The sequence below is a fragment of the Rhinopithecus roxellana genome, chromosome 16 (genome assembly GCF_007565055.1).
Source record: "Rhinopithecus roxellana isolate Shanxi Qingling chromosome 16, ASM756505v1, whole genome shotgun sequence".
NCBI lineage: Eukaryota > Metazoa > Chordata > Mammalia > Primates > Cercopithecidae > Rhinopithecus > Rhinopithecus roxellana.
This window is the reverse complement of record NC_044564.1, coordinates 85,669,514-85,697,347: the sequence shown is the minus strand read 5'-3', so window position 1 is coordinate 85,697,347 and position 27,834 is coordinate 85,669,514. Positions and strand designations below refer to the sequence as shown.

Genomic DNA, 27,834 nt, shown 5'->3' with positions numbered 1-27,834 from the left:
AGGTGTCCCCCACCTGGCTTCGGTTCACACTGGCTGTCTTTCCCCTCGCCCCTTATTTCTTCGTCTTCGTCTGCCCCTGAGCTGGTACCTTTACAAACGCACGCAGCCCTGCCGGGGTGTGAAACTAGGCCTGGATGGGAGGGAGTCCTTGAATGAGAGGGGTTGGCTGCAGGAAAGACAGCGAATTCTAAAGAAGACTCCTGGCAGGGATCGGAGTCATGCTCCTTATAGAGTGTATCTGAGCTTGACGTGATTCTCTAACCCTGAGAAGGACTCCTTTATGCTTGGAAGGCTTTCAATTCAGATTAGCAGTCTGAGCTGTAATAACTCTTGATTGGGAAGGAAAATCCAAGTTCAAGTCAGAAAGAAAAATAGAGAGCAAAGCAGGTCTTCTACTCCCAGTGTGTGTTTATTTGTACTCAACTCACAGCTGGACCAAGAAGGATTTACTCGTAGTCCTCTCTGGCAGTGTACTCAGGATGAGTAAGTCGATTTGTTGCTAAGACCAAAGAGTCCGGGTTTAAAGAAACATCACCCATCACACCCTTCTTACATGCAGAAGGTGATAAATGATCTATTGAAGATAATGTTGCATGTTTGAAAAATTTAAATCAGATGGAAAGTGAAGTGAAATGAAAAATGGTAAATTGTTTAGTGCCAGGTAAACAAGCCCTAGGTATAGAGAGGCAGAGAACAGGAACCTAGGAGGCCAGAAGCCCTGAGGAAAGGTGGCAGAACGCATTTCCCATGTGTACCTAGAACTGGGGTCAGTACTAAAGCTTTTGGAATTTAAAGCTAATGGGTACTATGTTCGCTACTGGGGGCATCAAGAAAGCAATCTTGGACTTACCTTCTTCTCTTTCTTCCTCTCATTCCATATCTAGAATATCTCTTTGCTTAGCAGTCTGAATTTTTCCAAGTAATTTCTAAGGCCCTTGAAGCACAAAATAAGTATAAGCAATTCTAAGTGATTTTCTGAAGGCTCACCAAACAAATAACACTAAGAATATTACCTACTTTTGCCTAGAAAGAGGAAGATGACTACATCTTTGTATCACAATAGCACTATCTTTTCATTGGTTTCTATTTATTTTCTTTATTTTTTTTCAGACAGAGTCTCACTCTGTCGTCCAGGCTGGAAGGCAGGGGCGTGATCTCAACTCATTGCAACCTCCACCTCCTGGGTTCAAGCGATTCTCCTGCCTCAGCCTCCTGAGTAACTGGGATTACAGGGGCCCACCACCATGCCCAGCTAATTTTTTTTTATTTTTAGTTTCACCGTGTTGGTCAGGCTGGTCTCAAACTCCTGACCTTGTGATCTGTCCGCCTCAGCCTCCCAAAGTGCTGGGATAACAGGCGTGAGCCACCGCGCCCGGCCCATTGGTTTTTAAATCAAAGCAGTGGTGCACATGCCAGTAAGTTAGGCTCAGCAGTCCTTGATGAAATCAGCGGCCTCCCCTCCCCCTCTTCAGTCTAACCAGTACCAGCAGCAACAACAAAAGTCTATACTCAGTCCTCCTGGGTGGTTTCCAACTCATCTCTATACTTACATACTTATTTCTCAATTCCTTCCTTCCTCCCTCCCTTCTTCCCTCCCTCCCTCCCTCTGTTCCTTCCTCCCTTCCTCCCTCCCTCCCTCCCTTCTTTCCTTCCTTCCTTCCTTCCTCCCTCCCTCCCTTCCTCCCTCCATTCTTCCCTCCCTCCCTCCCTCCCTCTGTTACTTCCTCCCTTCCTCCCTCCCTTCCTCCCTCCCTCCCTCCCTCCCTTCCTTCATTCCTTCCTCCCTCCCTCCCTCCCTCTCACCCTCCCTCCCTTTTTGCTCTCTCTCTTTGGGACAGGGTCTCGCCCTATCACCCAGGGGGAATTGCAGTGGTGTGATCACAGTTCACTGCAGCCTTGACCTCCTGAGATCAAGGGGATCCTCCAACCTCAGCCTCAGAGTAGCTAGGACTGCAGGTTCATGCCACCACACCCTGTATTTTATACTTTTTTTAGGGTCTTGCCACATTGTCCTAGCTGGTCTCAAACTCTTGGGCTCAAGCAATCCTCCTGCCCCAGCCTCCTAAAGTGCTGAGATTATAGGTGTGAACCACCTCACTCAACCTCAATTTCTTGACTGTTTACCAACTCTGGTAAGAAAAATGTTGTTTTAGTTTAGTTTTGGGTATCTCATCTCTTCTTCTCACGTCTCCTAGTGCTTGACAGGTAGGTGATAATCAGAAGATCCTCTACTGGTTATCTTTGTAGCTACAAATAATATACTACACTTGAATATTATTGTAATAAATAACATGCCTGAACCTCTAGTTCTCCTTCTAGAACTCTCTCCCTTTCTGAGACGAGGATACTGGCTCACCGGGGCTTGTTGCCACCTTCCTTCCACCTCCCTTCTGCTTCCCATCTTCTGTTGCTCACACTCTTGCCATTACATGGCCAAGATGCTGTCCTATGCCTTGGCCAAGTCTTCCGTGCTTTGTGTGGATGAGACTAGTTCTGAGAGGTAAAATCCAGTACCCAGACACTGCGCAATGACTCTGTTACTGTTGGTCACTGGGCAAAACCCCAGGGATGCCAAGGGGCTGTATTCAGCACTCTATGAAGTACCACCTCTTTGGTTGAGGCAGGGGCAGCTATTGGATTGACAGAGTATTCGAGAGCATCCTTTTCATTTCTCCTGCTTAAGAGGTTTAGGATATAACCTTTTTGAACCTTGCGTTCAACAATTGCACTTGAATAACTTAGCGCCATTTTAACTGTGAAACAAGAAACAAGTTGTTTTCTTTCTTTTGTTTTTGTTTTTGTTTTTTTTTTTTTTGAATCTCGCTCTGTCACCCAGGCTGGACTGCTGCAGTGGTGTGATCTCGGCTCACTGCAACCTCCGCCTCCTGGGTTCAAGGGATTCTTCTGCCTCAGCCTCTTGAGTAGTTGCTGGGATTACAGGCATGCGCCACCACACATGGCTAATTTTTGTATTTTTAGTAGAGATGAGATTTCACCATGTTAGCCAGGTTGGTCTTGAACTCCTGACCTCAGGTGATCCACCCACCTTGGCCTCGAAAAGTGTTGGGATTACAGGCGTAAACCACTGCGCCTGGCTGAAACAAGTTGTTTCTTAATAGCTTTTTCTTCTGGATGCCCAGAACAAAGAACTGAACTACAAATGCACAGAATCATATGGCAGTCAAATGCCCCATTTTGATTGTTAATGTTAAAAAGATGTATTAATCGGCTGGGCGCAGTGACTCACGCCTGTAATCCCAGCACTTTGGGAGGCTGAGGCAGGTGGATCACGAGGTCAGGAGATTGAGACCATCCTGGCCAACACGGTGAAACCCTGTCTCTACTAAAACTACAAATTATTAGTGGGGCGAGGTGGCAGGCACCTGTAGTCCCAGCTACTGGGGAGGCTGAGGCAGGAGAATGGCGTGAACTCGGGAGGCGGAGCTTGCAGTGAGCCGAGATGGCGCCACTGCACTCCAGCCTGGGTGACAGAGCGAGACTCCATCTCAAAAAAAAAAAAAAAAGTATTAATCAACACTGACAGTGCCATTTGAATGATTTTCTAAAAACACAGGACGAAAACACACCTTACAGTAATGGGGAGCTAAATGTGTCTGGGGTCAATAGCAAAATGAATGTTCATTTTGAAATACAGACTGGAAAACTTCCATTGCAACCTGACATTTTTTGATAACTGATAGAAAACAATCCTCATACATTACTTACAGCTTGAAGTCAGTCAGTCATATGGCACCAGCGACTTTTTCCAGGGAGCTTTTAAAATGACCAGCTGTCCCCGGCTGCGTCAGACTTGTCCAGCTTTCTGCGTCAGACTTGTCCAGCTTTAGACAAAAGAAGATGATCGATGATTGTTCACTCTACATTTAATAATACTGATGAGAATCATATTTGTCCTGATTGTGGCCAGGTGCTATACGAAATGATTTAGTTAGTTTTTAAAAATTTAATCTTCAGCCGTCTATGGTGACACAAGCTTGTAATCCCAGCACTTTGGTAGAGGCCAAGGCAGGTGGATCACTTGAGCTCATGAGTTTGAGAACAGTTTTGGCAACACGGCAAAACCCTGTCTCTACTAAAAATACAAAAACTAGTCTGGTGTAGTGGCACATGCCTGCAGTCCCAGCCACTTGGGAGGCTGAGGTGGGAGGATCGCTTGAACCCAGGAGGTGGAGGCTGCAGTGATCCCTGATCACACCACTGCACTCCAGCCTGGGTGACACAGCGAGACACTATCTTAAAAAAAAAATTTAATCTTTTCAATAACCATACAAAGCCGGTATTACTATCTAATCGGTTTAGAGGTGGAGAAACTACAGCTTGACAAAGTGAAATAACTTCCCAGAGTTTATATAACTATCAAGTGGCTAAGATTCAAACCTAGGTTATCTGACTTCATACCTTCTCCTGTACCAAAACAAATTTCATTTCATTTTGTGTTAAGATTGTCAGATAAAATACAGGGTGCCCAGTTCAATTTGAATTTCACATAAGCAGCATTTATTTAGCATATGTCCCAAGTATTGCATTGGATATACTGATACTAAAGAATTATTGTTTATATGAGATTCAAATTTCATTGGATATCTTATGTTTTTATTTGCTAAGTCTTACAGCCCTAATTTGGAACAATCACTCTTTTCCAACAAAAAGACAATTTTAGGTTGGGCGTGGTGGCTCAAGCCTGTAATTCCAGCACTTTGGGAGGCCGAGGCGGGTGGATAACGAGGTCAGGAGATCAAGACCATCCTGGCTAACATGGTGAAACCCCGTCTCTACTAAAAATACAAAAAACTAGCCAGGCGCGGTGGTGGTGCCTGTAGTCCCAGCTACTCGGGAGGCTGAGGCAGGAGAATGGCGTGAACCCGGGAGGCGGAGCTTGCAGTGAGCCGAGATCGCGCCACTGCACTCCAGCCTGGGCGACAGAGCGAGACTCCGTCTCAAAAAAAAAAAAAAAGACAATTTTATTGATTTTTTTTATGACTGAATGTATTCAAGAACTGGTGAGATCTAGGAAAATTCAAGTTTTAAATGAGAGACAGTCAAATAAGTGAGAGCAAAATGCTTTCACAGGTTGCTTTATTTTATTTATTATTAATATTAATTTATTTATTTATTTTGAGATGGAGTCTCACTCTGTAGCTCAGGCTGGATCTCGGCTCACTGCAAGCTCCGCCTTCCCTGTTCAAGCCATTCTCCTGCCTCAGCCTCCCGAGTAGCTGGGACTACAGGTACCTGCCACCATGCCTGGCTAATTTTTTTGTATTTTTAGTAGAGACGGGGTTTCAACGTGTTAGCCAGGATGGTCTCGATCTCCTGACTTTGTGATCTGCCTGCCTCGGCCTCCCGAAGTGCTGGGATGACAGGCGTGAGCCCCCGCGCCCGGCCCCAGGTTGCTCTATTTGAGAAACCTGGCTGACCCCAAAAAGCCTCTTTCTGGGATAGCCTCCTAGTTACATGTTTGAGCGTGAAAGCGAAATGGGAGTAGGCGACATCGACTTGTCCATTCATTCACTAGGTCCTGAGTGCCAATTGTGTGCCAGGCACTAGTCCAGGTATTCTGGTACAAGGCAAACAAAGTCCTAGCCCTCATGGAGTTTCTGTTCTCTGGGGGAAAATGGACAATAAATAGATATACTAGCAAGTAACCTGGTTTCTGGTAATGGTAAAAGCTGTGAAAGAGAATAGAGCAGGGCAAGGGGACAGAGGGAAATTTGAGATGGGCATCATCAAGAAAGGCATTCAGTGAGGGGCATTCCTTCCATGTGTGGCTCTGGAAGGAAATCTTCCAGACAGAGAGACGGACAGCAAGTCCAAAGACCCCAGGATGAACACGCGCTTGGCAAGTCCGGGAACGCAGCGGTGAAAGAGCAGAACATAACTCACTGCACTGTCGTTTAACGGGCCCTTTACCCATTTCTGCATGTGGGCGAGGATAATTTTAGAGTGCTGAGATAAAATGCAAAAACAGCCATCATGGAGTTTTTCAAACTAACTCTGGGATTAAAGGGGACGTGCGTAAACAACGATGTTTTGTTAAAGGTTTATAGGAGCATTGTGACCTGACAAGGACAAAGAAACTCCCAGCCTTCCTGGACCCTCGCTGGAACCCAAATGTCTGCAGTCATTGCTCACCTCTTGATCGCAAGCCCCTCCTCTTCCCTCTGCCCTCAACATGAAAAGGGCCTGAAATTTGGACTTAAGGTGGTTCTTCAGCATATTGGTCCTCCATCTTCTCGGCTTGCTGGCTCTCGGAAATAAAGTCGCCTTCCTTGCTCCAACTCCTTGTCTCCTTGTCTTTTTTTTTTTTTTTTTTTTTTTTTAAACGGAGTCTCACTCTGTTGCCCAGGCTGGAATGCAGTAGCGCGATCTCGGCTCACTGGAACCTCTGCCTCCTGGGTTCCAGAGGTTCTCCTTCCTCAGCCTCCTGAGTAGCTGGGATTACAGGTGCCCCACCACCATGCCCAGCCACTTTTTTTTTTTTTTTTGTATTTTTAGTAGAGACGAGGTTTCACCATGTTGGCCAGGCTGGTCTTGAACTCCTTACCTCAGGTGATCTGCCCGCCTTGGCCTCCCAAAGTGCTGGGATTACAGGCGTGAGCCATTGAAGGATTGAGAGAAGGGCAATAAATGACCAGATTTATGCTCCAAAGGCTCATTCTGGGTGCCAGAGAAATAGAGACCCTGTTGCAGAGGTGGAGGAAAGAGATGCTGGTGACCTTAATTAATACAAATGTTGTATTTGAGATCTATTTGGAAACATATTGCCTGGGTGGAGCCAAGGCAGACGTGACATTTAAATCACCACGGGTGATTCAAGTGCATCCTCAAGGTTAAGGAGCACCGCTGCCGGCCGGGCGCAGGGGCTCACGCCCGTAATCCCAGCACTTTGGGAGGCCGAGGCGGGCGGATCACGAGGTCAGGAGATCAAGATCATCGTGGCTAACACGGTGAAACCCCGTCTCTACTAAAAAAAAAATACAAAAAAATTAGCCGGGCATGGTGGTGGGCGCCTGTAGTCCCAGCTACTCGGGAGGCTGAGGCAGGAGAATGGTGTGAACCCGTGAGGTGGAGCTTGCAGTGAGCCAAGATCGCGCCCCTGCACTCCAGCCTGGGTGACAGAGTCAGACTCCATTTCAAAAAAAAAAAAAAAAAAAAAAAAAGCAGCACCGCTCCTTTAAATCATGGTCAGTGATTTAGACCAGTAATTCAGTTCCTCTCAACCCTGGTTGCACTTTGTAACCACCCAGGGGACTCAAAAAAAAATACTGGAGCTTTGATCCCACTCCCAGGCTGGGAGTGCAGCCTGGGTATTAGGATTTAAAGCATATCCTTGGGTGATTCTTCTTTGCAGCTAAGTTGAAAATTTCTGTCTAGAGAATAGTGGGAACCCTGTGTACGAGGTAGACAACAAGAACTGATTGGCAATGCTTTGCTTTAAAGCAAGTTCTATTAGAATCAAGTTCAGTGGGAGGCGACTGAAAGATGCTCATAATCATGTATGGTCCCAAACGTCTCTGGTGGGTCCCCGCTTCCCTCCCCTGCCGCCATGCTGTCAGAAGCAGAGCTGGTCATCCGTCTCTAACCTCCCCATACGGAAGCCGAGTCCCCAAAGCTGGCCACAGTCACAGTGGTGACCTGACTTTCAACTGTCATCTCCTCACCAATGTTTGCCCAGGCCGACTCTGTTCCAGGGGCATGAGAGTCTGGGAGACTGCAGGGCAAGGCAGGAGGCGTCCAGACAGCGGCTCTCTTTCGTTTTGTTCCCTTCCTGGGAAGGCATCTGGCAACCATTCTCCCCAGCTCTCAGGAACAGGCCTGAAATTCCCTTTCTATTGATGGGAAAATGCAGGCAAAAATCAAAGTAATAATCAGTGTCACTTAGTGAATTAGTGATGGAGACGGGAACAGAATCCAGACTTTCTAACTTGGAGATCCCCTGCTTTTAAGTCTAAATGGCTCTTTCATTCTAATCCAGCTGTGCCGCGTTAATAACGCTTTGACGAGATCCAGTTCTGTGTTTTGTAGAGTTAACATATTCGATATTTACCTCAGCTATTTGTTGTCTGTTTAATAAGTTTGGTTTGTCATCCCAGATGCACATTATTTAGCAGCGTATAATCACATACAATTGTTTACGCTATTTACTGTTTGCTTTCAAGTCTTGCCAAGAAGGTCTTGGTGTAAACTAGCTGTCTGCAGCAGCCACACTAAGTTAAGCCTTTAAAAGGGTCTAATTGGGCCTATATAAATAAACACAACGATATGGAAAATAACTCCACATACGCTTGCTACACTGCTGGCCGGCTGGCAAATATGCAGACCTTCTCTCTTGTGGAATAGATAGAACTAAATCTTACTCAGAAGGGTACAGAGAGCTATTTAAGTTTTAATTTAGAGTTCATCCAACGCTCTCTCTGTCTTACATGCGCACACACACACACACACACGCACGCACACATGAGAAAAATCCTTTCAGTGGCAATAAATTTTAATCATGTAGTTAGTAAAGCTTTACTCTGGCTTTTATTCTTAGAGAAAATGGTCAGTGAAGCAAATCTCATATCTGCTCATTACAAGGCCCATGGGCAGGTCATGATTACTGAGGGACCACAGACGCTCTGGTTATGGTTTAAACTAATAAAGGAGACCAGCAAAAATTCAGCAACTAACCACTTAGGCACATGAAAAGAAGCAGAGCATAAGGGAGGCAGCATCTTTCCAAAAACATTCAGCACAATTCCTTGTTGTAAAAAAATTCAGTGGTAATGTCTTTCTGATGGAAGCTGCAGGAGCTCTGGGGCTGTCTTTGTGTATGAAAACAGTACAGTATGATGGAGGAGTTTTAGGATGGGCTGAGAATTATTACTGGGTAAAAGGTACATTTTACATTCATTTCATGAATAAAGATTAATTGAAGCCTCACTGTGCATCAGTCTCTGGACTAAGTGTCACAGGCCAGGGCACATGATGTACAAAGATAAGGAAGGCATCATCTTCAGTCTTTTTTTTTTTTTTTTTTTTTTTTGAGATGGAGTCTCACTCTGTCGCCCAGGCTGGTGTGCAGTGGCGCGATCTTGGCTCACTGCAACCTCTGCCTCCCAGGTTCAAGCAATTCTCCTGCCTCAGCCTCCCGAGTAGCTGGGATGACAGGCATGTGACACCATGCCCGGCTAATTTTTTTTTTGTGTGTGTGTGTTTTTAGTAGAGACAGGATTTCACCGTGTTAGCCAGGATGGTCTCAATCTCCTCACCTTGCGATCTGTCCACCTGGGCCTCCCAAAGTGCTGGGATTACAGGCGTGAGCCACGGCGTCCAGTCCATCTTCGCTCTTGAAGAATGAGTCATTTAGGATATTTTGTCTTCTTTTTTTTTTTTTTTGAGAGTCTCTCTGTCATCCAGGCTAGAGTGAGGTGGCGTGATCTCGGCTCACTGCAACCTCTACCACCCAGGTTCAAGCGATTTCCTGCATCAGCCTCCTAAGTAGCTGAGACTACAGCCGCCTGCCACCACTCCTGACTAATTTTTGTACTTTTAGTAGAAATGGGGTTTCACCACGTTGGCCACGCTGGTCTCGAACTCCTGACCTCAGCTGATCCACCTGCCTTGGCTTCCCAAAGCGCTGGGATTACAGGAGTGAGCCACCATGCCTGGCCATTTTGTCTTCTTTATGCTTTTGTTCATGCTGATGCCTCCAGTGAAATGCCCTTCACTGCTGACCTTGGGATACAGGCACACCCTTTCGAATGTTTTTCAATTGCTACTTCTACTTGGACCCTTATCTGTGGCTAATTCCTTCTGCTTTGAATTCCAGGTACTCAAATGTAAACCTGTTTGTTTCACAATGCCTTCAGGGCAAAGGGAAGATCCTGTGGATCTTTGTATCCTGTGCTTAACAAGATATAGTATATATTCAGTCAACATCTGTTGGATCCATAAATGAATGAATGAACAACATTAATAGCTCCTTGGAAAATGGCAAGCTGTTTTAATACTTTATTGAAGTGTTTGAATTTACCTTCTCTGAAGTGGTACCATGATGGCACTTAAACTGGTCCACATTGTTCAATACCGGAAAGTTTTGTGTTGGCTAGAATCCTGTGACATCATCATTTCTGTTTCATCTAGCAAGTTTTATTTATTCTTTTCTTTTTTTTTTTTTTTTTTTTTTTGAGACGGAGTCTCGTTTTGTTTTCCAGACTAGAGTGCAATGGCGTGATCTCGGCTCACTGCAACCTCCACCTCCTGGGTTCAAGCGATTCTCCCGCCTCAGCCTCCCGAGTAGCTGGGATTACAGGCACGTGCCACCAGGTCGTTGCTTTTTGTATTTTTAGTAGAGACGGGGCTTCACCATGTTGACCAGGCTGGTCTGGAACCCCTGACCTCAGGTGAGTCACCCGCCTCAGCCTCCCAAAGTGTGGGGATTATAGACGTGAACCACCGCGACTGGCCTAGCAAGTTTTATTTAAATGCTTTTTTGGAATTATTGTTGATTTTGGAGTGTATGATGAAGGTATTATAGTTATGTTTTAAAGGGGAATCCTTGTATGTTAGAAATACATGCTGAAATATTTAGACACAAAATGAGATGATGTCTGAAATTCGCTTCAAGATAGCCAGAGAGAATTAAAGAGTATAGATGAAACAAGACTGGCCATAGATTGACTGTTGTTGAAGCTGGGTGATGAATATGTGGAGGTTCATTTAACTATTTCATCTACTTTTGCACATGTTTAAAATTTTCTATAACGATACTAAAAAAATGAGTAGAATCTGATGCAAGGGTCACAACTAAACGATAAACATAAAACTGCAGACCTAAGTTTCTCCCGTTCAGGAATGCACACAACACTGCACTTTTGGGATTAAGTAAAAGTAACAGAAATGCACGCTTGTTCCATTTCTGATTGCTCTATGGTTTAGCCCTTAAAAATTGTTCATTATCTTCCTAGGAGGCCAACATTCATTTTCCATGATTGCAACTTGACCACTTTCTACTACAAATGCACTTGCCATAACTGGTTATGGGAGGCATGGACGACTGGAGTGAACAAAGGAAAAAACGTACCTTGACACTGGGATCTCACTCAGAAATACCTTGAGATCAACACTGGGCCACCTTCGTCTAGGATGGGTAAATGAAAAATCTTCCACTTCTCATTCTCCATTATGTCCCATTCTAGCAATTTTCATGACTCCCACTATTTTTGGGGTAGGGTTGCTAGCAAAAATTTAGGCTGCCAAGTTAAATTTGAATTTCAGAGAAGTAACAAATACTTTTTAAAGTATAAGTATCTCAAGTATTGCATGGGACATACTTATTTTTATTTGCTAAGTCTGGCAACCCTACTTGTGGGGCTATGTGACGTTTCTAATTCCAACAGTTTGTCAATTAATTAAAGGACCATTTTCTATACTTAGTTGATTGAATCATCTTGAAAAGCCTCATTTAGCTCTGTCCTTCACTAGACTATTGAACAAAAAAGGCTCAACTTTACTTAAAAAAAAAAAAACAACTATGAAATTCTGATAAGAATACCTGTATTTCCAAATCTATTTTTTTTATTTTAAGCAAAATAGCACATATATTGTTAAAATAAAATCAAACAATACTGAAAGGCTGACAATGAAACACAGCTGGCTTCTGGACGCTCCCTCCTGATCCCCTAGGTCCACTCAGTACCTAGAGCCAAGGAGCCAGCAGAGGGCGCCCTCCTTGGAGTTCTCTTCCTATCACTCACAAGACATCTCTTGCTGCTAGGCCTCGGTTTCTCAATTTTTGGCATTACATATTGAGTTTCTTCTGACAGAAGAAGAAAGAAGATTTAGTCCTTTAACTATTCTCATTCTCCCTTTGGAGTTTTACTACTACTTTTAGTGAAATCAGTAACCAAGCACCCACATCGTTATGGCCATATGTGTACTCACTGCAGAGCCAGGCTGTGTAGGCTGGGTACATTTCCTTTCTGTAATGAAAAACTATAATTTTATATTGCCTCAGCATCCACTTGGAACATAAATGAGATTTTCTCAAACCAGAAGCAGGGCTTGGTCACCCTCGGCAGAGTTTCCAGTTCTCCACCTCCATCCATCTTGTTTTCGGTGGGGTGGTTGATTTGCTGTCTGCCTTACACAGCCGCCTGCTGCTGACCATCTTCCTTTACACAAATTAACTTCAAATGTATTATAGATGTAAATGTGATACCTAAAATTATAATGTTTCCAGAAAAAGGCATAGGAGAAAATTTTTGTCACCATGGGTTAAAGATTCCTTAGATACAACCCCAAAAGGATGAGTCATAAGAGAAAAAAATTGATAAACTGGACTTTACCAAAATTAAGAACTCATGCAGCCAAGCTCCTTGTTTGTTTTGAGACAGGGTCTTGCTTTATCATCCAAGCTGGAGTACAGTGGTGCGATCAGGGTTCACTGTAGCCTCAACCTCCTGGGCTCAAGTGATCCTCCCACCTCAGCGTCTTGAGTAGCCAGGACTACAGGTGTGTGCCACCGCACTAGCTAATCTGTTTTTTATTTGTATAGATGGAGTCTCACTATGTTGCCCAGGCTGATCTCAAACTCCTAGGCTGAAGTGGTCCTCCCACTTTGGCCTCCCAAAGTGCTGGGATTACAGGCATAAGCTGCTGTGCCCAGCCAAACTAATGTTCTTTGAAAAATATTTTAGATTAATAAAAAGACAAGGCCAGGCACTCACACCTGTAATCCCAGCACTTTGGGAGACCAAGGTGGGTGGATCACGAGGTCAGGCGTTCAAGACCAGCATGGTGAAACCCCATCTCTATTAAAAATACAAAAAATTAGCTGGGCGTGGTGGCACTCACCTGTAATCCCAGCTACCTGGGAGGCTGAGGTGGGAGAATTGATTGAACCCGGGAGGCTGAGGTGGGAGAATTGATTGAACCCGGGAGGTGGAGGTTGCAGTGAGCTGAGATGGTGCCACTGCACTCCAGCCTGGGCGACAGAGCAAGACTCCATGTCGGGGGGAAAAAAAAAGAAATAAAATAAAATACATCAATAAAAAGACAAATACTGGAGAGATATTTTCAAAGCATATATGTGATTAAAGACTTATATATAGAATCCTTAAAGAATTCTCAAAACTCAGTAATAAGAAAACAACTCAAATAATATGGATGAAAGATTTCAACAAATACTTCACCAGAGTGGATTGCACATATACCATGTGTGCAATATGGATTGCACATATACCATGTGCACAAATAAGGCTTGAAAAGATGCTACATACCGTTTGTATTATGGACAGGCAAATTAAAATCACTGATGATATCACAACATGCTTATTAAAATGGCTGAAATGTAAAAGACTGGCCCTAGCAAATGCTAGTGAGGATGTGGAGGAATTAGAACTCTTACACACTGTTGCCGGGCATTTAAAAACGTCCGACCCCTTTGGAAAAGTCTGGCAGTTCCTTACAAAGTTAAACACATATCCAGCCATTCAACTCCAAGGTATTTACCAAAGAGAAATGAAAATATGTCCACACAAATATTTATGCATAAAAAGTTTTATTTCTAATAGCTAAAAACAGGAAAAAAACCAAATGTCCATCAATAGGTGAATAGACAAACAAATTATTGTACCTCCATACAATGGAATTCCACTTAGCAATGAAAAAGAACACACCATTGGTATATCCTACAACATGGACAAACCTCAGAATAATTATGCTGTCAAATAAGTAAGACCAAGAATAAATACATATTTCAGCATTCCATTTATATGAAATTCTAGAAAATTCACACTTAACCAACAGTGCCAGAAAATATCAGTGGTTTCCTAGGGAGTCGGAGGGGTGTGAGAAAGGGATTACCAAGGGACATAAAAAACTGTCTGAGGTGGTGATGGGACATCACAGGTGTATACAATATCAAAAAATATAAAATTTTACACTTCACATATTTTCAGTTTATTGCATGTTAGTTATATCTTGATAAAGCCGTTAAAAAATTAAGTACTGACTCATAAGCATGCTGTTATGTGGGTGAAGGAGAAAGGAAAATGGTTACTTTTCTCAGGCAGCTTCACAGTGGAAGACGGGTGGATTGTTTTTGTAACTATTAAAAGCATTATTGTATTGTCAAAAGAATAAAATATCAGAAAAAGTTCATGGAAAGAACAATGTAAATTGAGAAATGTTAGTCTCTAATTTATATGGTTTACAATTTAAAAAAAAAAAACCCTGCATTTTTTTTTTTTTTTTTGAGACGGAGTCTCACTTTGTCACCCAAGCTGCTGGAGTGCAGTGGCACAGTCTCGGCTCACTGCAAGCTCCGCCTCCTGGGTTCACGGTATTCTCCTGCCTCAGCCTCCCGAGTAGCTGGGACTACAAGCACCCGCCACCTCGCCCGGCTAATTTTTTTGTATTTTTAGTAGAGTCAGGGTTTCACCGTGTTAGCCAGTATGATCTCAATCTCCTGACCTCGTGATCTGCCCGCCTCGGCCTCCAAAAGTGCTGGGATTACAGGCTTAAGCCACCGCGCCCGGCCCTATGTACCTAGTTTTCTTTACCCACTTATGTGCTGATGGACACTTAGGTTGATTCCAAATCCTGGCTATTGTGAATAGCACTGCAGTAAACATGATAGTGCAGACATCTCTTTGATATACTGATTTCCTTTCTTTTGGGCATATACCTAACAGTGGGACTGCTGGATCATATGGTAGCCCTATTAATTTCATGAGGAGTTTCATACTGTTCTCCATAGTAGCTATACTAATTTACATTCCCACCAACAGTGTACAGTGAGGGTTCCCTTTCCTCCATATCCCGGACAGCATTTGTTATTTTTTGTCTTTTGAGTACAAGCCATTTTAACTGGGGTAAGATAGTATCTCATTGCAGTTTTGATTTGCATTTCTCTGATTAATGACATTGAGCATTTTTTTCATATTTCTGTTGGCCATTTGTATGTCTTCTTTTGAAAAAGTCCAGATATTTTGCCCATTTTAAATTGGATTATTTGATTTTTTTTCCCTATTGAGTGGTTTTAGCTCTTCACATATTCTGGTTTTTAATTCCTTGTCAGATGGGTAGTTTGCAAATGATTTCCCCCATTCTGCGGGTTGTCTCTTCACTTTGTTGATTGTCTCCTATGCTGTGCAGAAGCTGTTTAGCTCAATGTGATCCCATCTGTCCACTTCTGCTTGGTCGCCTGTACTTCGGAGGTATTACTCAAGACACCTCTGACCAGACAGACCAACGTCCTAAGAGTTCCTCCAGCGTTTTCTTTTAGCAGTTTCATAGTTTCAGGTCTTAGATTTAGGGACTTACACTTTTTAAAAAGCCATGAAATGTATGCCACTTTTAAAGATTCGAGTTCATGCTCAAAATATAATTTGAGGTGGCTGGTCATGGTGGCTCACGCCTGTAATCCCAGCACTTTGGGAGGCCGAGGTGGGCGGATCATGAGGTCAGGAGATTGAGACCATCCTGGCTAACACGGTGAAACCCCGTCTCTACTAAAAAAATATACAAAAAATTAGCTGGGCGAGGTGGCGGGTGCTATAGTCCCAGCTACTCGGGAGGCTGAGGCAGGAGAATGGTGTGAAACTGGGAAGTGGAACTTGCAGTGGGTTGAGATTGTGCCGCTACACTCCAGCCTGGGTGACAGAGTGAGACTCTGTCTCAAAAAAAAAAAAAAAAATATATATATATATATATATAATACATTATATATATTATATATAACATATACAATGTAATATAGAACATAGAATATACATTCTATATTATATAATACAGAATATATAATATATATTGCACTTTTGATTTGCATTTCTCTGATTAATGACATTGAGCATTTTTTTCATATTTCTGTTGGCCATTTGTATGTCTTCTTTTGAAAAATGTCTATTTAGATATTTTGCCCATTTTCAATTGGATTATATATATATAAAATATAAAATATATAATATATATTATATATATAATATATATATAATCTGAGGCATAAAGTTCACCCATGAGAAGTTTGCCAATATTATGGCATTTGTTTTTTTAAACAGAGTCTCACTCTGTCGCCCAGGCTGGAGCGCAGTGGCGCAATCTCAGCTCACTGCAACCTCCGCCTCCCAGGTTCAAGCGATTCTCCTGCCTCAGCCTTTTAAACTGAAAATGTGAAATGAAAGATGTTAAAATTATTTATGACTGTAGCTAGAGATTTGGCAAAGCTTTACTTCATGTCTTGATAAATCATCCAAACACTGAACAGCATTTGTGTTCAACCAAGATAGAACTAGAATTAATAGGGTAATGTCATCAAAACATGTATATTATTAATTCTTAATGGCATGACATTATTTTCCCTGTTGGAGACATTTAATATCCTGGAATAAGAGTGAAGAGCAATATTTTAGGATATAAGTGCTATTGCTCTATTATAACCCTGCATAGGGCCACCTACATACAAAACTGTTTTTCTCTTTCCATCATTTCTTCCTTTTTCTTTTCTTTTTTTTTCTTTTGAGACGGAGTCTCGCTCTGTCACCCAGGCTGGAGTGCAGTGGAGCGATCTTGGCTCACTGCAACCTCTGCCTCCTGGATTCAAGTGATTTTCCTGCCTCAGCCTCCCCAGTAGCTGGGACTATAGGCGCTACCACCACACCTGACTAATTTTTGTATTTTTAGTAGAGACAGGGATTCACCATGTTGGCCAGGATCGTCTCAAACTTCTGACCTCGTGATCCACCTGCCTCCGCCTCCCAAAGTGCTGGGATTACAGGCGTAAGCCACTGTGCCCAGCCATTTATTCCTTTTTCACTCTTTGGAGTTCTTACCTTCTAACCAAAGTCATGGACCAAACAGGTGTCATAAGTTGCTCCTTTGTACCTACAGGTACAGGGCCATGTACTCATCAAATGCTCGTTAAATTGATGTGATAATAAGGGAATATAGGCAGGTGCAGTGGCTCATGCCTATAATCCCAGTGGGCAGATTGGTGAGCCCAGGAGTTTGAGACCAGCCTGGGCAACATGACGAGACCCTATCTCTACAAAAAATACAAAATATGAACTGGGTGTGGTAGTGTGTGCCTCTAGTCCCAGCTATTTGGGAGGCTGAGGTGGGAGTTTTGCTTGAGCCCAGCAGGTCGAGACTGCAGTGAGCCAATATTGCACCACTGCACTCCAGCCTGGGCAACAGAGTGAGGCTCTGACTCAAAAAAAAAAAAAAAAAAAAAAAAAAAAAAAGGGCAGGGGGAATTTTTTGGGAAAATTTCCAGTGTCTATCAAGAGAGGCAGTAGACTGTATTGCTTAAGAGCTGTCTTGGTTTGGGTCCTCCCAAAAGCAGACTCTGAGACAAGAATTTAGGTGCAAGTAATTTATATAGAAGTTGACCCAGGAAGCACTAAGAGAGAGTTAGGGAATATGTGTAGGGAAGGGAGAAAAAGCAACAAAGGGTAAATTAATGGTCAGGTTACTTCTGTGGGCAATCGAGGCTCCATGCTGCTGGGGACCCTCTGAGAGATTTTGTGAAAAATAACTCAGAGTCATTTGAGAGAGGGGCGAGGAAGCTGGGCTTAATCTCCCAACTCCCGTCCTTCTTGGCTGAGTGTCACTTCTATGAGATGAAACCTCTCTGCACAGGTCAAACGGATGCCAGTGGCCAGAGAATGTCCTTACGCAGCGGTAAACAGGAAGCTGGTGGGCACATAAGAAGACTGTCTGGAGGTGACCTCCCGGGGCCTAGGGGAATATGGGTGGGGCCAGGTGTTGGGATGGAGTGCTTAAGGGCTTGTGCAGAAGCTGCCTTTCCACAATAGCTGCACTGCTCTTTTTGTCTGGGGAAACAATGTATGCTCATCTGGGGTGACTGACAACGATGATAGGGCTGCTGAGCTTCCTCCAAGCTATTTCCATGAGGCTGCTTTGTACCTTCTTTATTGAATTGCTGTATACAGTAGAAATCATGATCCATCATTTATAAAGCTAAAATGCCTGTGAGGCAAATAGGATTGTCTCATTGCCCTGCTTCAAACTCATTGTTCTCAAGAAAAAGACCAGCATCTTTAACACCAGCTAACAGACTCTGTAGAGCCTGGTCCTGCAAACCTTCTGTCCTGCTTTGCTCCTCCTCTCTTATGTAAGTTCCTTGTATGTACCATGCATCTATAGGCCACAGGATCTTTGCATACGTTATCCCTCTTGGAATGCTCCTCAGCCCTCATTTCCACAGGCTGATCTGACCTTCCACTGCTGTCATCGCCCCCCTGTAGGATAAGGTTTCCACTGCTCTCCCTGCTTGGCCAGCTACGCCTCGACCCCATTACTACTCCCATCGTCCCGTCATCCATTCTCCTTGTTGCATGGTAGACAGCTGATTTCCAGCTGCCTTACGCTTTAGCTTTTCAACCCAAAATCCATTCCTAGGCTAGGGAACAAGCACACAGAATATGAAGACTTCTTTGGAAGGGGAAAGAAGACAAGTCCTTATTCACTTCTCTAGCATGAGGAAAAACCATTTATTCTGCCTTAATTATTGCATCAAAAGTAGTTCCATAATCATATCCTTATTCATTCATTATTCATGTAGGAAGACATTGTTTAATGCTTGAAATTCCTCTTACATATGTATTATCTTTACAGATGTTACTTCTCCTCAAAGATGTCATGGCCACTGGCTCTTTGGCCACACACCTTTTCTGGGTACATTTCCATCAATGAAATGATTTAGTAATGTCTGCTCTTCTTTGAATTCATTCAAAAGAAAATACAGAACTGTACTAACAGGTTCTCTGAACAAAAACCAAAAGCACTGATGGAAAATTGGAGACATTCCGGAGAAACACATAAATGGTTTTTTTTTTTCTGTGTTCAAAAGAATCTCCCAAGGGCCTCTCCAGGGTGACTTCACAGTGAGACTCCTGCTCTCTAAAACTCAGTTGGCAATAAGGAGCTACATGATTTTAAAAAAGATACAAACACTGGTGATGAGAATGTTGGGGAATGTTCATCTCATCCCACACGCAACTTTATCAGAGGGCTCCTTCCTCTGAAAAGGCTAGAGGTAAATACAGAAAGAGGGGATGCTTATAATTCTCCTCGACTAATTTTATCTTTTCATTTCTTGAGAATAAAAGATGCTTTCCCCTCAAATTAGGTTTTAATGATTTAAAAGAAACCAAGGCCGGGCGCGGTGGCTCAAGCCTGTCATCCCCGCACTTTGGGAGGCCGAGACGGGCGGATCACAAGGTCAGGAGATCGAGACCATCCTGGCTAACACAGTGAAACCCCGTCTCTACTAAAAAAATACAAAAAACTAGCCGGGTGCGGTGGCGGCGCCTGTAGTCCCAGCTACTTGGAGGCGGAGGCAGGAGAATGGCATGAAGCCGGGAGGCGGAGCTTGCAGTGAGCTGAGATCCGGCCACTGCACTCCAGCCTGGGGGACACAGCGAGTTTCCGTCTCAAAAATAAATAAAAAATAAAAAATAAATAAATAAAAAAATAAAAGAAACCAAAGTTCAGGACAAAGAACATATAAGTAGCCCCCACTCTAATCTCAATGCCTCTTTATGAAGTAAGTCATCACATTACTTTTCTGGCAACAATAGTAAAATAGGGCTTGGCACAAGAAACTTCACTGAAACTATTTTGCTAGAGTCATTCTTGCACCAAATGGCGCAGCTATACACACCCAGGGAGTATGCAGGAATTTAACTTGGGGACCCATCTGGTAATCTGCAGACTTTAAGCTTTTCCAGGAATGTGGGAGAGGGAAGGAGGCAGTGATACTGTGAAGCTGCTGAGATGTATCGCTGTCCTTTCCATCAGCCTGCATTCTCATATTGCCACAGGAGATGCCACCAGGTACCCAGAAATTCTGCAGGATGAGCATGAGAATGTGCTTCATCTGCTGGATGGGGTATTTTCATGCTCCTGGCAATAAAATATCAGACTTAGGAAACACCCTCTCCTCCACTCCCTTCTAAAGAAAGGTACTCAGAAGCCAAAGTTGTGTCACGTGACCTGCCCCCGGGCCATAGTTGATTGAATTAGGGGTAGACACTTGACCTAAAATGGTCTTAAATATATTCCTTCTCTCTCAGTAATTTGGAATTGGAATTAAGAGATCTGGTACCCTCTAGAAGGAAGAGATATAAACTTGGGGATTCTGAGATAACTATCTTTGCCCAATGCATGGCTATAGATTCAAGGAAAGTCCATCTAGGAAGAAAGGATAGTGAAGCAGAAATGCCTGAAAGTAGAAGACAGAGAAGGAGAAAAGAGAGTGCTGCAGGCTCCCAGGGTTCCTCTGACCCAGCTGCATTCCCGCTCTTGGTCTCTGAGTCATCGCTGCATTTTTATAATAATTTCCCATTTTTAACTTACATGATTTTTGAAACCAGAGTCTCAACTAATACAAACATCCAACCAGTGGTAACCTTTTGTAAGACAAGAGATGAGCATTTTTCAATCCTTGTATGGAAGTGTTTATATTTTAAGTAGGGATTAGAGTCAGAATCTTTAAAACATTGCTGTGGCTGGGCGTGGTGGCTCACGCCTGTAATCCCAGCACTTTGGAAGGCCGAGGTGGGTAGATCACAAGATCAGGAATTCGAGACCAGCCTGGCCAATATGGTGAAACCCTGTCTCTACCAAAAGTAAAAAAAATTAGCCAGGTGTGGTGGTGCGTGCCTATAGTCCCAGCTACTCAGGAGGGTAAGGTAGGAGAATTGCTTGAACCCAGGAGGCGAAGGTTGCAGTGAGCCAAGATCGCGCCACTGCACTCCAGCCTCGGTAACAGAGTGAGACTCCATCTCAAAACAAAACAAAACAAAACAAAACATTGCTGTTACTGGCAGTGATGGAATTAGAAAAGTTCAGTGACTTTTGAAAAGCCTCAGTCCAGATGAATCCCACAGGTTCTTAGGAGTAATATCTCTCTAGCTTGGGACAAACAGCAAGTTTTTGCTACTGTTTGTGAAATCACTGGGCTTCTAGTGGGCAAATGTACCCCAATCTTGTCTGTTTCCAACACTGCCATTGGTGGTCAGGACAACGTGCTTTCATTTGCACAAGTATGTCCAGGAGGATTCCTCCTGTAAGGTAAGTGCCCGTGTTGCTGGGACTCAGTCCCTTGTGAAGGGGCCCACCAAAGACAGTTTTGCTTGGGTCTTCCCAAAGCTGTGCTGTTGGGTTTGTGGTTGGGTGAAAAATTATACTGTTCTGTACTGGCTCAATGTCTAGGTTTAGATAGAAAAAGCTTCCCATTAGTTCCACCCGTGGGAAACATTTTTCTTTTCATGTGTCTGCTTTTCTGTCTCCCAAGAACATGAGAACAGAAGTCATACAGGAGTCTTATGCTGCTGCTGCTGCTTCGTTTTTTTTGAGATGGAGTCTCACTCTGTTGCCCAGGATGGCATGCAGTGGCACGATCTTGGCTTACTGCAACCTCCAACTCCTGGGTTTAAGTGATTCTCCTGCCTCAGCCTCCCGAGTAGCTGGGACTACAGGCCCATGTCACCATGCCCGGTTGATTCTTTTGTATTTTCAGTAGAGACAGGGTTTCACCATGTTGGCCTGGCTGGTCTTGAACTCCTGACCTCAGGTGATCCACTTGCATGGGCCTCCCAAAGTGCTGGAATTACAGGCGTGAGCCACCGCGACTGACCGAGTCTCATGTTTCATTTGCCCATTCTTTCAATGAATAGATAAATATGCACTGAGCACCTTCAAGAGGCAAGGCAGTGCCCAGTGTCGAGGCCGGCTGTTCCATGTTAGTCTGAAGCTAGCAAATCCACATTTCCCTCTCCCATTCTGCCCACCAGAAAGACTATCCTAGGGATATCCCAGGCCATCTATCTCCCTTTGACCTCATCTACTCTACTTTGTTTCCAGCCTTCTTGGTTTCTCAACATCCATCTCCCCTCCCCAGTTTTATCTCCATTTCTTGGTTGCTTTTTCTCTTCTTGCCGTCCTAGCTTTGCAATTTGGTACCTATATAGGGCAAAGTCTAGGGCTCTGATTGCTAATGTAATAAACTACTTTTATTTCCTCAGTAGACTGGAGTTTGTTGATGTCAGGGACGCATTTTTTTCATCTTTGTGTCCCCAGAGCCCAGAAATATACCTAATACATAGCAGCACTCAAAGTTGCTGGAAAAAAAAAATGTAACGATACACATGTAATTAGCAAGAATATGTTAATGCTAAATCTTACAAACACTCATTCTCACAAAGCTCACTAGTGTTAGAGAAGAAAAGATAGACCAGAGATTGGGGTAAAGGGACTAGATTCTTTTTCCCGGAAGCCAGAGGCTTTGTGCCACCCACGGCTGAACCACTCTAGTGTTTACTTTCTTTTTTTATTTTTGAGACGGAGTCTCGCTCTGTCGCCAGGCTGGAGTACAGTGGCGCGATCCCAGCTCACTGCAACCTCTGCCTCCCGGGTTCAAGCGATTCTTCCGCCTCAGTCTCCTGAGTAGCTGGGACTACAGACATGTGCCACCATGCCCAGCTAATGTTTGTATTTTTAGTAGAGACGGGGTTTCACCATGTTGGCCAGGATGGGCTTCATCTCTTGACCTTGTGATCTGCCCACCTCGGCCTCCCGAAGTGCTGGGATTCAGGCCTGAGCCACCGGCCCGGCCCCTGGTGTTTAATTTCATCAAATCCTCTGAAAATTGTTGTTGCCTCCTTCCCAAGCATAAACAAAGATTTCACTGTGAAGACCACTTTCTTTCTCCCTAGGAATCATGACATTCCATCCTCTTCGGCAATAATACGTTGACATCTCCTTATGTCTATTTTTTTTACTTTTTAGTAAAAAGAACATCATTTTCAGTCTCAGTGCCCTTGGAAATGACTCGTCCCTTTGAGCCAGGTTTTTCTCCTTGTTTACTTCTCGCATCAGCCACCAATACTCTCCACAGTGATAGAACCTGTAGCCCAAACTGCTGTATGGCTATATCTAAAACCTACAGTAATCTCTCCAACCCGTTTTGACCAAGTCACTGAGATGACTTGGAGCTCATGGCTGTATTCGACTTTCATTTACCGCCCATCCTACTCTAGTAGGATTTTTCTCCCAGAAACTCGCAAATATTTCAAATCCTGCATTTCTGTTTTGACACATTCATCCCACTTGTCTCTCATCAACCCACAGTGAGTTTTGGAGAGAAGTTTTTTTTGCAACAGTTCCCATTGTAGGAGATAATGACATGCAAACCGAAGTGAGGTTTGAACAGGCTCACTCCCTTTGGTATGATATGTGATGTGGGGTATTAGCCCATTTTCACACTGCTATAAAGAAATACTCGAGACTGGGTAATTTATAAAGGAAGGAGGTGTAATTGACTCACAGTTCTGCAGGGCTGGGGAGGCCTCAGGAAACTTAACAATCACGTGCAAGAGGAAGCAGGCACCTTCTTCACAACTCAGCAGGAAAGAGAACCTGTGAAGCAGGAACTGTCAAACGCTCATAAAACCAGCAGATCTCGTGAGAACTCATTCACGATCAGCACGGGGGGCGGTTTCCCTTCATGCTGCTCTGCCAGTCACCTCCCTCCCTCCACACGTGGCGATTACAATTTGAGATGAGATCTGGGTGGGAATACAGAGCCAAACCATATCACGTGGCCAGACTATCGTGTACATTTAAGTGAGTCAGAAACCTGGCAGACAGGCTTTAGACAAATTTCCTTATCCTTAAGGAAATTCTTCTAAGAGCTTAAAGGCTTATGCAACTATGTTTTGTATATAGGAGTAGTTATAAGAGTAGAAATTTGAAATTTTCAACCCTCTCACACTCCATAAAATCATTTAGAGACATTCTCTCATTACACATGAGAAAAATGTAAGCTCAGAGAAGTCGAGTGAGTTGCTAGAGTCATATAGATAGTGGCAGAGTCAAAAATAATTATGATGTGGTGGGGCGCGGTGGCTCACGACTGTAATCTCAGCACTTTGGAAGGCTGAGGACTTTGAGGGAGGGACTGTTACCATCTTTGCTTCAAAGCTAAACTATGAATTCCTCCCATGGTTAGCTTGGCCTACACCCAGGAGTGCGCGAAGACAGCCAGCCTTTGAGGCTGCAATCAAGATGGAGCCAGCCATGCTAGATTTCTCCCACTGTCATAATCTTTGCAAAGACAGTTTCAGTCTGGGTGAAATCTGCAAATGTCTTCACTGTATATTCTTCTTTTGACTTCTAGTCCTCAGTTAGATTCAGTTAGAATTAGATTTGGTGGAAGACACACACCCAAAATAAAGTGACTTAAATGAAAGAGCAGCTTATTTATCTTGCTTAAAGTGCAACTTATGTGGTAGCTCTGTCCACAAAGTCCTCAGGGACCCAACTCTATCTTGCTGCTTTCCTCCAATGATCTGAGGGTTGAATTATGATCTAAAATGGCTACTTAGACAAGCCAATGCATCTGCATTTCAATCAAAAAGAAGGGAGATGGAAAGAAAAGAAGACAAACTTTTGTCTTATCTGTTTGGTAAGGATGGTTGCCACACCTTGCTACATGATACTTTCTCTTACAGCCGTTACCCAGTGCATAGTCACAGGGCCACAGCTAGCTGAAAGGGAGGCTGAAAAATGTTCTTTCTTCTGGTCTTCTGGGTGGCCAGGTTAGAATTAGATAAAGATATTCTATTACCTAGAATGTGAAGGGTCCAGTATGACGAAACAACAACAGCAAAACAACAACAACTGGATATTGAGGACCAGCCGGCAATCTCTGTCATCCTCTCCTCTGTTGAACTTAGTTCATCTGAGCTAATTCTGTCAGAAATTCTTTTGAACTTTAATCCAATGCACTAAATCTCAATGAGGATATGAGCAGATTTCATGGAGCTGACAGCATCAGAGGGAAAAAACATCATTAATGAGAATCGTATCTCAGCCCATTAATGAGAATCATATCCACAAGGGAGTACATATCCCTAAGAACAGACCTGAGGGGTATATCTCTGCTTGTGACATGAATACTCATCAATATAAGTTTTGCAAGTGGAACACTTAGTATTCTCAGGAGTAACCAAATGAATACAAGATGTTGACTCATGTCACTTTGACTCCGTGAGGTGCTGATTTTGTATATATGAACACAAACATTTAAATCAAAATTATATTTGCATCAATGATTTGCATCAACAAAAGCATGTCCTGGAGCAAATTTCATTTTGTAAATTTATAAAAAACTCATTTTAATATTTTATGTTTTAAATTTTATATTACATACAAACTGTTATATAACATTTATATAACTGTTTCTCATTTTTCTACTTTACTGGAATTATTTTCACTGGAATCATTTACAGTTCTTTTACATGTAAGCTTCCCATTGAAGTTACAATTTAGCATTATTTTTCGTCTTCATGACAAATTATAGTCATTAGAGTTTCTGACATTATGAGTTTTCTTTTGTGGTTAATTAACCAAGACCAATTGTTTTTCTGCTCAAACTTTGTAGATCTAAATCTTGTCCAAAAAATTTGATTGATTTTTTCATCAGTTTTAAATAAGTGACAAGTTTTACCATGTCTGTTTTTCTCAATTTTTCCAGTTTTCAATGTTACCAATCAGCAGTTATTGTTCAGTCAGTTTTAATTTTATAATGAAATTGTGCTCAGTTTTGGCCACTGTTAATTTCATTTTGTATTTATTTCTATCAAGTCCAGTTTTCCCTGTCAACCTGGTCACAATATCCTTGGCATTACAATAGCCAGGCAAAATAACACCACCAAAAACCCAATGAGATAAAACCCCAAATTCCAGGCAACTATTCTGACATGTTTGGTGGCTATAAAGACAGAAACGAATACATTGTAGGAATCATCTAGTTCAATCTTCTCATTTTATAAGCGAGAAGACTGAGGTTCCCCAAGAAAGACGAAGCCTTGGGCAAGTGCAAGAGTTACTAAGGATGGAGGTGATGAGCAGGTGTGATAAATACTGATTGGACTGTGGGATGACAAAGAGGGACAAGTCTAGGATGATCCTGGATTTCAGAATTGGGTGACTGCGTGGATAACTGATGCTATTAACTCAGACAAAAATACAAGAGTAGGTCAGGTTTGGGGGTGGGAATAGAAGATGAGTTTAGGTTTTTAAATGCTAGCTGGATGTTTAAGTGGAATCTGGATATTTCAATATGATTTTTTTTTTTTTTTTTTGAGATAGAGTCTTGCCCTGTCGCCCAGGCTGGAATGCAATGGCACGATCTCAGCTCACTGCAAGCTTCACCTCTGTGTTCAAACGATTCTCCTGCCTCAGCCTCCCAAATAGCTGGGATTACAGGCGTGTGCCACCACGTTCAGCTAATTTTTGTATTTTTAGTAGAGACAGGGTTTCACCATGTTGGCCAGGGTGGTCTTGAACTCTCGACCTTAGGTGATCCACCTGCCTCCGCCTTCCAAAATGCTAGGATTACAGGCGTGAGTCACCGCACCTGGCCCTCGATTGTCTTTTAAAGAGAGGATCTGACATCACTGGATGAGCATTCCTTGTTGCCAAAAATCAACAGAGCTGTGGTAGGGACCATGAGCTCCAGATCACCACAGTCTCTATCCCTGGGCTTCACTCCTTTGTGTTAACTGCCCAGCTGCTGTAGGCTTTGGGGTCTGCACCCTCTGATGTAGCATAAGAAAGCCACTGGAAAAAAGCTCAGGAAAAGGGAAAGTGGAGGCCAGTGATAGAAACTGAGGAATGATAGAGAGGTGAGAGAACCTAGAGGACTGACTTGGAAACAAAGAAGCAAAGGAATCAGGTTTGAAAGGAGGAGAAACAAACCTTGTTTTAGCTATATGATCCAGCTATTTGCTTAGGTCGCAAATTTAAGAACCATTTTTCACACTTTTCCTTATCTCCCTTATCTAAACTCATCCCCAAGTCTGTCACATCTACCTCAGAATTATTCCTGAAATTTGTCCATCTCTATCATTTCTTACCTGCTCATTGCAAAAGCACCTCTTCTCTTTGCATCTTTTTAAATTGTTTCTCAAAAGTTCCATGTATACACAGCAGCAAGCAGGGTGATGTTACGAAACGAGATCCTGTCACTCACGTGTTGAAAACTCTTCACTAGTTTCCCATTACACTTGGAATAAACTCCGTATCCCTCACAGGGTCCCAGAGAGTCTGTGCATGATGGGGATTCTCCTGGCCTTGTTGATCTCCTCCTCCGTGCTTCCCATGACCCACTTTCTCACTTTCTTCAAGGCGCCACATTCTTCTCCTTCCCTGTTGCTTGCTCACATGTAGATCCTTCTGTTGGCTGTTCTTTCCTGATATCTCCACAGAGCTGGCTTCTTCTCAGTTTACTGAACCTCTTCAGAGGGCACTTTCTTGACATCTCAAATCAAAAGGTCACCTGTCTTCCTTTAATTTCTCAGCAACTTATTTTCCTTCTCCATTTAATATCTCCTTTCTCAACTCGAAAGTAATCCCCAGGAGGGTAGGCACAGCATCTGTCTTGTTCCTGGTTGTTTCCCCAGCTTCTGTTAAGGGCGCTTCCCTGCCACAGAGGAGGAACTTAAATTTTGGTGGAATTAATATGTGAACAGTAGTCAAACGCAGCAGAGATGAGACTAGGCTAAGGAATAAAAATTGCACATCTGTATTTCGGTAACTTCTTTTATTTTATTTGAAACAGGGTCTTGCTCTGTGGCCCAGGCTGGAGTGCAGTGGCACGTTCATAGCTCACTGCAGCCTGGAACTCCTGGGCCTAAGCAATCCTGCCTCAGCCTCCAGAGTAGCTGGAACCACGGGTGCGCGCCACCACACTCGGCTAATTTTTTAATTTTTTTGTAGAGACGGGGCCTCCCCAGGTTG

General features: G+C 43.3%; 1 long non-coding RNA gene across 1 annotated transcript; it reads right to left on the bottom strand.

The window, feature by feature from the left end:
- Positions 1 to 567: 567 nt before the first annotated feature.
- LOC115893918 lies at positions 568 to 27,700 on the bottom strand. The gene is made up of 4 exons (XR_004053943.1): positions 26,952 to 27,700; positions 23,357 to 23,448; positions 3,727 to 3,842; positions 568 to 934 (listed from the first exon to the last, which is right to left on the bottom strand). It is a non-coding gene; the product is annotated as an uncharacterized LOC115893918 (long non-coding RNA).
- Between the last annotated feature and the right edge of the window lie 134 nt (positions 27,701 to 27,834).